Raw genomic sequence first — 12,034 nt, 5'->3', positions numbered from 1 at the left:
TTTTTTTATATTTAGAATTTTTCCTTGGGTCAAGGGTAGCAATTTGTTTTTCTAGAAAATTGTCCATTGATGTAATTATTTGAATTTATTGATATATAACTTTAACTATCTTTATAAAATATTTACTTTTCCTTTTAAATCTGTCCCTTTCTTTCATCTTACTATTGAACCTCCTGTCTTTTTAATTAATTTACTTTTAAAAATCTTGATTGGTGTTTTAGAGATTAGTTAATTCTATTATTAGGGTTTTTTAGCAATTAGTTAATTCTATTATTAGCTTATTAAAAAAAACTATTTTCTTTGACTATGTTGTTGAGATTCTCTGATCTTCTTCGTTTTTTTTTGTTTGCTTGTTTGTTTGTTTGTTTTGTGGTACGCGGGCCCCTCTCTGCTGTGGCCTCTCCCATTGCAGAGCACAGGCTCCGGATGCGCAGGCTCAGCGGCCATGGCTCACGGGCCCAGCCGCTCCGCGGCATGTGGGATCCTTCCGGACCGGGGCACGAACCCGTGTCCCCTGCATGGGCAGGCGGACTCTCAATCACTGCGCCACCAGGGAAGCCCTCTCTGATCTTCTTAAGTCCTCGCTCAATAATTTCTTCTTTTATTTTTATTATTTCCTTCTCTCTACTTCATTTGAATTTATTCCATTATTGATTTACACTCTGATTTAAATGTTTGTCCTTTTATTTCCAACATTTCTTGCATTTTTAATACCTTGAATAACCACTTATTTTTAAGTACAACTTTAGATTCATCTCACAAGTTTTGTTGTTACTTTCATTGTCATTTAATTCCAAACATTTTGTAATTTACTTTTTGGGTTTTCTTTTTACCAGTGGAATACTTAAAACTGAAGGTGCCATGGTGTAGGGCACAAAGGCTGGGCTCTGGCACCACACTGCTGTATTCAGTCCAGCCTCTGTACTTACTAAATCTGAGAACATAGGCAAGTAATTATCAGCTCTGTGTCCAGTTCTCTCATCTATAAAAAGTGGATAAAAAGTAATTGCCTCACATAGTCGTTATGAGGACTAAGCGAAGGGATATCTGACCAGCACTTTGAACAGGGCCACTGAGAAGAGAACTCAAAGCTGTCTCCTCCTCCTTCCAGACCACTCATCCACTTCAATATGCTTTGTCTTTTTCTCTTTCATGGTGGCATACTTTGTTCTAAAAGACGTGCATGCGTGTTTGTGTGCACACACACACTTTAAAAATATTTTATCTATAGCTTCTGTTTTTGGAACAGAGAAGGTCCTCAAAGCAAAACTTTCAAAAAAATTCTTATCGGAAGTCCACAAAAAGGACTCTGAGAATGTCAACCTTAGCTTCCTGAGAATTTTCTGACGCCCCAGAGAGATGGCAACTGATGACCAGGAAAGGTTGGTAAATGCTTTTGAAGAAATTGTGAATGCTTCTATAGAAAAAAATACTCAAGTGTAACTTTACCTATTTCTCAAACCAAGAGTTATCAATATACTTTAGGAATGGTTGCATAAAAGATAGACACAGGTTAGATTTGATTTTCTATTTCATAAGAGATAAAAATCTGACTTTCAACTAAACAATTGTATTTCTTATATTTTATTTTCAAATGGTAAAAACCATGGTTGCTATTTACAGTCATACAGATATCTAAAAATATTTTAAACAAAAACCAAAAATGTTCATGGCACTTAGGTTGAAGTGAAAATATGCCCATGTGACAGGCAGAAAAAACCTCTAAATACAAAAACATCTAAAAGTGATACTTGGCAGGTTTATCATCAGTTATTACAACAAGGTTAGTTTTTTTTCCCTCTCACATCAAAACTGGGGTGATGGCATTGTGTATTTTTAAAATGAAAGGTTGAAAGCTTATGAAAGCAAAAAACCATTACACCAAAAACCAAAAATGAATGCTGTCTATCTTAACGCTGTCTATATATTCTATTTTGTGAAAGATGGAACTAAATCTAGAATCAGCACTCTTTGTTAGAAACATTAAAATTGCAAAGGGATGATAGATTTGTGGTTCATTTTTTAAAATTCAGGAAAATTAATTTTTATACATTTTAAAAACATTTCAAGTACTCTCCAAAATGCTACCTATGAATAAATAAAAAGGTTGGAAAACAGCTGGTTCCATTCTGAGACGAATTGAGGGTGCTAGAGTTTATGAAGCAGGGTGGAGAGCCTGAGCAGATGGGATAGTTCTCTTTTGCTTCTCTCTTCCCAACACTGGAAAATTGAGGATTTGGTGGGGAACTTTGGACCTTAGCCTGGACTTGGAAGGAACAAGTTCAAATTTGATATCTTATCTTAAAAGTTGGCACAAAAGCTTGGTTGAACCATGTGGGATGTAGGTGTAGAGTAGAGTAGAGTATAGATAGAATGGCCCCCCTCGAACATGTTCTTCACATACGGTTCCTTTAAAAAGTGTTTAGAAGTTATATATTGATAAGAGTTAAACCTATGACTAAAAAATCTTTCAGGGAAGCAGTGTGAATATTCAGTTAAAACAGGAAAGATCAGATGGTAAAACATTATGAAAGTGGTGAAGATGCGATGCTATTTTATCTGCTCATTCTCCTGTCAACAAAAATGCAAGCCCATCCCACAGCAGGTGCACTCTCCAGCCCCTGTTAGAATCTGTCTAGGCCACTCATTGCCACATTGATTGCCACCAAGATACTGAGCTAATATATTTCCTTGTTATTTTCCTCCCACCCCTTTCTGAATTTGTCTCTCATTTCTAGTTTTCTCTTCCTTTTCACTGACCCACCTCCAATCTCAAGCAGCATCTCAACACACTAACATTTAGCTTTTGGCTAAATTCCTCCAACCTTGCCCAGATCTGCGTCTCACTCTGAATTTTCTTTTGTCTCCTCAAACCTTAATTAACATCATTAGCTTCTGTGGTTATAGTGGAACTAAATCCTAATTTACTTCTCTAAAGCAATCCACAGCAAGGTGAATTTATTCATTTAAAGCTTTACATTTAAAAGGGAGTATTATCACATCAAATAATGAATGGACATTGGGAGGTTCTTATGAAGTATGTACGATGAATTTATGAAATCAGCCATCTAAGTCCACACCCCTCTCCCCACTCTTCATCTACGAAAGTGGAACTCATAGGTCACAGTAAAAGGTTTGCAAAGTAGAAATTAAGTTGAGCATCACAATTTCATAAATGTTGATGAATTATAATTCAAAATTTATTCCAGCTCATCAAATCAACTATCAATTTACAAATTCTTTATTAAAATAATACATTCCAAATTAAGATAGGTTATTCTCTTTTTGTTTTTAAATAAATTCTCATTTATAAAAGAATCTGTAGAGGACAAGCATTCACCAAGTTTTAAAAAAAAACAAAAGGTTCTTTTTTTAAATAGGTTCAAAATATACTATGATCACCTAACTATACAGATCATATACTATGATCACCTCACCTATAATATACATGATCACCTAACTGCCTTTGAAACATAACTACGAAATCTCAAAGGGAACCAAATACTAACTGGACTCAAAAAACCCAAACTCCAACATTATATCATAGTGCTGCCTAATTACATGATATTAAAGAGAAGGAAAGAATATGATCTGAAAGTAGAGCAGGACAAAGAGAATTTGTTTTCCTCCTAAGTTTGAGAAAAGTTTGAAGAAATGTTTAAAAAGTGTTATGAAGCTTGCAAAGGCAAGGATATCTTCATTTGTTAATTGCATTTCAGAAAACAAGCAATACCTTCCATATGTATAACAATAATTTGTGGGTCATGGAACAAAAACCTCATGGGAATAAAATAAAGGAAAAGACATTATTATGGAAAAGAAATTATTCACGATAATACCATTAAGAAATTTTACTGTATTATGCTATTGAAGTTAACAAAACCAGACAATGTAACAAGCTGACTACACTAATCTCTTCCAACTATTACGTTTTTTTTTTTTTAATCATTTGGAGACATCTTACGTTGTTTAGAGTGACAAGTTTAAGAGATGTCTATTTAACTTCTTTAGAATCTTAAAATAGACATAGAATGGTGGAAGTGAAAAAGCATTTAATTAGGAGTCAGAATTCCTGGCTTCTCATCAAGAAACTTAATGTCCCATAAACTTTGAAACATCAGAATAGCTTGGTATTTCTTTAATTACAATAATACTTCTCAAACAGTGAGGTTCCCTTAAGTATTCATGTTTCCCTTAGTGTATTCTGTTTCCTTCTGTATATCTTTTCCTCAACTACAAAAATATTTATTGGAGCACAGACAAGTGTACAGGCATGACTCATTAGTTGCAATCACAAAGAGAAAAACTGAAGTAGAATCAAAAAAAACCCAGCAAAGCTGAAGAATGAGTAAAATCAGAGGATTTTGTGGTGAAACAATTTTGAAAGAGTAAAAGATGCTGAAAACTATATGAATGTGGAACTTAGAACTGCACTCATATAGCTATTAGGAGAGAAGCAAGACAGATATGCAAGAGAGAGTGGCAGAGCCAGGCCAAAGTCCTCAAGTGTTTGGTGTATGTTGGTATGAAGTCTTTGTGGGTGATGCATTGAATGGAACTGTAGTTTTGAAAGTCCACATGTAATCATGCCTATCTGATTGGCTTCAATGAAGATTGCTCAGAGCTTTTGTCCTTTTGAAGCACCCCAATTATTATTTGCCTCTAGAGATGATGGCCAAATGCTGGAGTCAGGTAAGAATCTCAAGTCATTCTACCAGGAAAGCACTGAGATTGTGGGCAGATTTCTCTCTCTCTCTCTCTCTTTTTTCTCCCAACTTCACTCTCTGACTTTCTCTCATGTACGTGAATAATAACTCACATACTTCTTAATATTTCTACTGTCAGCAACAAATATTATAAAAATCTCATGGAAAATGGAAAACTTTGTTTCCAGTAAATAAGAATTCCATTTTTATATAATAAGTAAAGCTTTTATTAATTTGCTTATTTATTTATAATATCTATTCCTCAAAGGAATGGAAGTAGCTAACTGAGGATATGTTGATTATTCCTTTATTTAGTGTGCTATAGTCATTGTTTTATTTTGTTAAAGTCTTTAAAAGCATAATTTTCTAATAGCTTCACTCACTTGTCAGATTCCCAGTCTTTTTTTTTTTTAACAAGATCTGAAGTATTTTAATTGCATGAGGATTTTAGAAATGTATCCCAAGTAAGCAATAGAATACTGTATGTGGCAATGTCTCTCCCACAGGAGCTGGCACATCAACTGTGAAGTAGGGTCACTTATTAGAACTGAAAATAGAAATTCCAACATAAAAGCTGTATTTCTTGAGAAGAAGAAGGATTTTCTGCTATGCGATTTAGACTTCTCACCCCAATGTGAAGAGTATTTGGAGTAGATCTCCTTTGCCATCAGTGGGCAGAACAGCACTGGGACAAAAGCACTGGAGTAGGAGACAGAAAGCCAGTAAAGCACTATGTAGACATAACAGATAATAGTACCTGGAAAATAATACCTGTTTTTACATAAATTTAGAAGCTGAATATAAAATATGAAGGAAAAAAGACTGTGGGAGTTGATCACTTTCTTGGCTGATAATGCTTTTAAGATTTTTATTGTATTCCTTACTTAGTCTTGCATTGTCTAAGCAACTAACAAGGAACTCATTTGAAAATAGCTTTGGTTGATGGTCCAAGAGTTTTGATGACAAGCAAGAATGTTCCACTTTCTCAAATTCCTGATCAGAGAAGCTTTGACTATTTTGTAATTTATAAAAAGCGATGCTATCAAGTGCCCATGTTGAGCCTAAATACAATTTCTCAAAGCAGGGTTCCTTTGAAGAAAGTGCTGATTTCAGGGCTGGGCAGGACAAGTGCAAGATGAGACAGTAACACGTCACACCAAACAGCAAGGGATTGTGCTCAAAACGCTCACAGGAAGAGGCTCTCATTGACTAAAAATCAGACAATTATATCATCAAAAAAGATAATAACCACAAAAGATTGCATCACTTCAAATGTATTTAGATCTGTGGGTTTATAATGGTACCAAAATATTAACTAGTAGCTCACTATTAAATCATGTCAGTGAACTAAGCCATTGCCTTGAAAACTGGCACAAAGAGAGGAGGAATCAAGTATCTATGGATGGCTGCTAACATCACAAAAAGAGGGAAAACCAGATATTATGTGTCTCAAGGTGGAAGACGATAACACTACTTTTAGTAGTCTTGTAAAATGAAGAAAATAAAAACTGTGTGCAAATTTGGTGCAGTCAACAAAATCCAGACTGTGGGCAATTTCAAAAGGCATACTACTGTTTCTTGAACAAATAAATTTCATGCGGGGGAAAGGAGATGGAGAATATGACACTAGATTAAAAGAGAATTAATCAACTGCAATACTTGGATCTTTCAGGCTTATGCCGATTACATGAGATAGCATAGATAAAGACATCTCTCATGGTTTCTGGCTCACAGAGCATGCTCCATAATTATTATTTCTTCGTAGAGAAGAAGGAAAACTCTTCTCTGTTTTTACCTTTTGGAGGTATTAAAAGGAAACTGAACAATGTAAAATATTTTAAACTAACTGGGTAGAAAATATTATTTTGAAGGGTGTACTTTTTGACTTTTCTCTAAAATCTGTTTTTAGTTCTTGACAGTTTTGGAGCATCAATAATATTACAGATAGGTACCTTTCTGAATTTAGCAATAGACAAGGTCACTTTTCTCTCAGCAATCTGAAAGGAGTGTGAGAACGGAAAACATCTGACTTTCCCTGACTTGTTTATTATGACATTTACTGAAGAAACTCTATTTTAACTCTTGGAATTTTGCCAGTATCACTTCCATTTTGTCATAATATTCAACTTCCTATAAACAACATCTTTCAATATTATCCACTGATGACACTGATTATTTTTGCTATACCTTTGGTTATTTGCTTTTCTCTTTTAAACTTGTTCATAATTGATTCCTCTTGAGTATTGGAAGACTTTTTCAAGGTTAAGTGTTAACATCTATGAAAGTGTTTTCCAAAAGAATAGGGAAAAGAGCTTATGCTAGAGTCATAATATAGTTCAATTAATAGAAGATAAAACTCATGATGACATCCTTAGAATATATATGGTCTTCCAGGTAGAATATAATTAGTCAAAATAGACAAGAACAGCAGAGGCAGACAAATTTTAATTCTTAAAATGTTATTTTTAGCAAGGCCAGTCTGAGAATTCTTTCAGATGCAATTTGGTGACCTAGATATTTTAAACATATATTTGAAACATAATGTAAGTATGTGTGGCATATATGTATATAAAGCAGGTATGAAAAGACTTACAAGGTGCTCTGAGTGCCATAATAGTTGATATTGGCATTTATTTTGCTATTTGAATTCCCTTCATAATTTGAGGGAATTTCCTCTGTGCAGTCTTTGGTGGGATGCTGAACCTGTCTTTCTTCTATAAAAAGCAAAGGGGGCTGGACATTTCCTCTCCCTACCCTCTGGCACTGGTTAACTTCATGCTTCCACATGAGACTTTACATTTGGAGTCAATAAAATCAAGATGTTCGTACAGCTAAGGATTATTCACTGTGGCCACAGCAGAGTCACAAGTACAGGGATGATTGTAGCAAATGTCCATGCTGGTATGGGGTCAGCAGTGGGCAAAGAGGCATGTGTCCAGGGGCCAAGATACTTGCAGTAGCACCTTAACCACACTGTTCTTGTGGTACAACCTTGGCTGACTTCTCTGCTGACCAGCCTTCTGTGTTAGTCTGGGTTTTCTAGGGGAATAGAACCAATAGGACTTCTAACCTACAAAAGCGTGAGAATAAATTTCTTTTGTCTCAGTACCAGTTTGTGGTACTTTTTTACAGCAGCCCTAGAAAACTAATACGAAGCCTTTATTACTTTTACAGTCAGAAAGTTTGTTAGCATTGACTGTATCTGGTTTGCTTTGGAAAAGTAGTTCTCAGCCCTATCAGATTCTATTTTAATAGCAAATATTTTATAACTCCCTTTTTACTATCCTGAAATAAAATTTGTAGATAACACAACCCACCTACATAATTTCATAAAACACCAATTATTTTATACCAATATTTTGTGTACCAAAATTACATAAAATGCCAATATCCTATCAATAATAATCTAATCAATCAATTGAATAATTTGATTAATTGATTTTTATTATTAATTTATAATAGAATAATATTTCAGTATCTAAATGTCTTAGCAAGACTTCCGTATAAGATATAGAGAAGTAGTCAAATGTTTACACCATGAGTGAAATATGCAGATTCGCACAGGTTTCTGTTGTTGTGTTATTAATAATTCAAATACCCTGGGCAGTATTACAGCTTATGTTATGATTTTCTGAAACAGTTAACAACTTTCATTGCTTTCCAGCAAACAAAATACAACCACCCCTTAATTCCATGATAATTTCATCATTTACTTGATGAAACCATGCTAAGTTATCAAAACTCAGATTAATGATCACATTCTCCTTGGAATCAATAACAACATTCAGTCATAATTATTCCTTACATGTATTTCCCTACATCTGAACCTGTCCAGTTTTATGCATGATTATGTATGTCTATGGGCAGCCTGATGCTGGAAGTGCTTTAGTAAAAAGGTGCCCAGTGCTTTTTGTTCAGTAAGAGTGAGAAGATCCCATTGTAGCAAATGTGGCAGGCACTTCTTAGATATGGGAGATGTGCAGGAGGCAAGTCTGTGTCATGGGGACCCTTCATTCACCTGAATGGGATTTGGCTAGGACCACTCAACTCTAGGTTCCCAGTCAAAGCCCATTGGTAGGAAAAGGCTGTAGAGCATTAAAACTTCTGTAACTGCAGAAATAAAGCAAAACAAAATCAGTGTGCTAACCATGGTGTTGAACTAGAGAGAAAATGAGCTGAATGGTGGTTTAGGGTTTCTGAGGGAGCAGATACCTCACATTATTCTCCTTTAGCCCTCCCGAGTTTATTTTATGCCCTGGAAAATAGCAATGTTTGTGAATTGCACAGCGATTTAGTCATCTCTAAAAGTTGTGGTACATGAGGCCCCTTCATGTATGTAGGAGGATTGCTTTGGTATCTAGCAGGTTGTGTCTGTCACACCTGGATCTGGATAAAGGAACTGAGGAAACCTTGACTTTAAGAGGTCAGGCCCTGGTCCCCTTTCAGGATCATTTTTCATCAAAATGAGCCAACCCCCCTTGCAGAATTGTCAGCACCATTGTATAACGCTACCCTTAGACCAGGGTGACCATTTGAGCAATGGCCTATTCTTGGTACCCAGCTTGATATTATTAGAAAACTGAGCAATAGTGAGTAAGAATAATATTGTTTATTTTATTCATGCATTTTTCATTTTAGTATACTTTGTGTCCTGAAGATTTTTGAATTGTATCATACGATTTATTTCACTGCTTTTAAAAATCATAATATAGTTCATTACTCTAATATCATCATAATCTCTTGTCAGTATTTTTGGTTTTAACCAGTACTAGGAATTATCACTGGAATTGGAAATAACTAAAGCTCCTTGGTGTGAAACTTAGAGATCTCAGTTTTCAATCAAAAATACGGCATGTGCAAACTTGGTGTAAAATGTAAGCTCCAAAAAGTATATAATTTATCATTAGTGTTAATAGAATAATTAAGGAAAAAAATAAAATAAAATGGTAGTGTTAGCTACATTTTGAGCTCTAACTTTTTTTTTTTTTTTTTTTTTTTTTTTTTGCGGTAGGCGGGCCTCTCACTGTTGTGGCCTCTCCCCTTGCAGAGCACAGGCTCCGGACGCGCAGGCTCAGCAGCCATGGCTCACGGGCCTAGCCGCTCTGCGGCATGTGGGATCTTCCCAGACCGGGGCACGAACCCGTGTCCCCTGCATCGGCAGGCGGACTCTCAACCACTGCGCCACCAGGGAAGCCCGAGCTCTAACTTTTTTATTCTTTATTTTTTTGCTACTTAACTTGAAATGTTTCAGCCATTCTGAAATATTCATTTAAAAACTATTTACTGAGTATCTGCTGTGAGAGAGGCACTCTTGTCATATTTAGAAAACTATGATTTATTTTAAATTCATCTAAATTAACTAAAATTTCATGCTACTTAACTTCTTTTGAGTGATATCATTTAAATGATGCCAAATAGAGTTACTATATCCATTTTGCTTAATATCTTATATATAATTGTTCATAGAAGAGCTGAGTTTGGAGTAATTTTAAATTTAAATATGGTCAAATTTATCAGTCTATATTCCTCCCCCAAAAACCCTCTCTTGTGATACTTTCATATTTCATGATTATGTCATCTTCCTTATCATTTTTAGTATTTTTTTTTCCACCTTGGTTTTCAATCAACCGCCTAATTTCATCATTAGTATTATTATTATCATTATCACTTAATATTATTACTTTTATTGTCAATGTTTATTTAGGTGTACATAATATTTATTCTTTACTCATCATTGTTTCTTGACTATCACTCTTCCTTCTGGGCATTTATTCCATGCTGAAATAGATACCTTCATAGTTCCTTTAGTAGAGATCGATACGTTTAAACTTTGTTAAAAATTACCTTCTTTCCACTATTCTTTTTTTAAAAAAATTATTTATTTATTTATTTTTGGCTGTGTTGCGTCTCCGTTTCTGTGCGAGGGATTTCTCCAGTTTCAGCAAGTGGGGGCCACTCTTCATCGCAGTGCGCGGGCCTCTCACTATCGTGGCCTCTCCTGTTGCAGAGCACAAACTCCAGACACGCAGGCTCAGTAATTGTGGCTCACGGGCCTAGTTACTCCGTGGCACATGGGATCTTCCCAGACCAGGGCTCGAACCTGTGTCCCCTGCATTGGCAGGCAGATTCTCAACCACTGCACCACCAGGGAAGCCCCTCCACTATTCTTTAATCATGTTTGAGCTGAATATAGACTATTTTTCAGAATTATTTTTTCTGTATACTTTGAGGGTGTTATTTCATTATATTCTACTCGTTATCAGTGTTGTCAGTCTGCTATTTCTGTTTTGGCAATCTCTCTTTTCTCTGCAATAGATTGTAAGGTTTTTTCTTTGTCTTTGATCCTGCAGTTCAGCTACATTCATCTAGTATGGATTTGTTTTTATTTTTCTGCTTAGGACTTGTTCCTTTTCAAGCTAAATATTTATTTTTTTCAATTCTAGAAATTCTCTAAATATTTTTTCTACACCCTTTTCTTTGTCCTTCTTCTAGAACATCAATAAAATGTACTTTGGAATTCTCCTATTTTCCAAGTATCTGACTAGCTCTTTCACATGTTCTTTCTCTTTTTGCTATGTTCTTCATATTTTTCTCAGCTTTATCTCCCAGTTCACTAATTCTCTCTCTAGTGATATAAAATCACTGTTCCACATAGATATATGACAGGAACCTACTTAATAAGCAGACTTTTATATATTAATACAAGTTATTTTAAAAGACATTAATCATGTGGACGCCTAGAACAAATCACATTTTAATTTTATGCTTCTTGAAATTTATCTGTAGTTTATTATGATTTAATTTAAATTTGGCTTTTTCTGCACTGTCATTCAACTTGTTTTTTTTAATCTACATAAGTGTGACACTTATCCAGTCCTTATTCTTCTGTCAACCAAAATAAACCATAAGAAATGGTATAATTGATGAAGAAATGATGTCAAATGTCTTTAAAGTCAGATAACCTATATCTTCTACACATCTTTGATCAACAACAGAACGATCAAAAGAGAAAACAGAATCTGATTTATTTGGTTCGGGGGATATATGTTAATTTCTACTAATTGCAAACTGTTTTGCAAATTTTAATTAACTACTGTGTTTCTTGTCCATTTTGAGTTTCTAAAGAAGATTTTTTACACTGTAATTTACAAAATATATTTTTAAAATAAAAACTATATTTATTTGTCTTAAATTTCTCAGCATCTTCTTTCATTATCATTCTAAATGATTATGAGATCCAATTTGGTTATCTAATTTCAAGATTTCTTATTGTATGTGTGGTAGTATGCCCAGGCCTCAATAAAGACATTTAAGAGATCAAGAGAAAT

This window comes from Mesoplodon bidens, assembly GCF_964165515.1.
Source record: "Mesoplodon bidens genome assembly, chromosome: 5".
NCBI lineage: Eukaryota > Metazoa > Chordata > Mammalia > Artiodactyla > Ziphiidae > Mesoplodon > Mesoplodon bidens.
Note: the sequence above shows the minus strand (reverse complement) of the source record.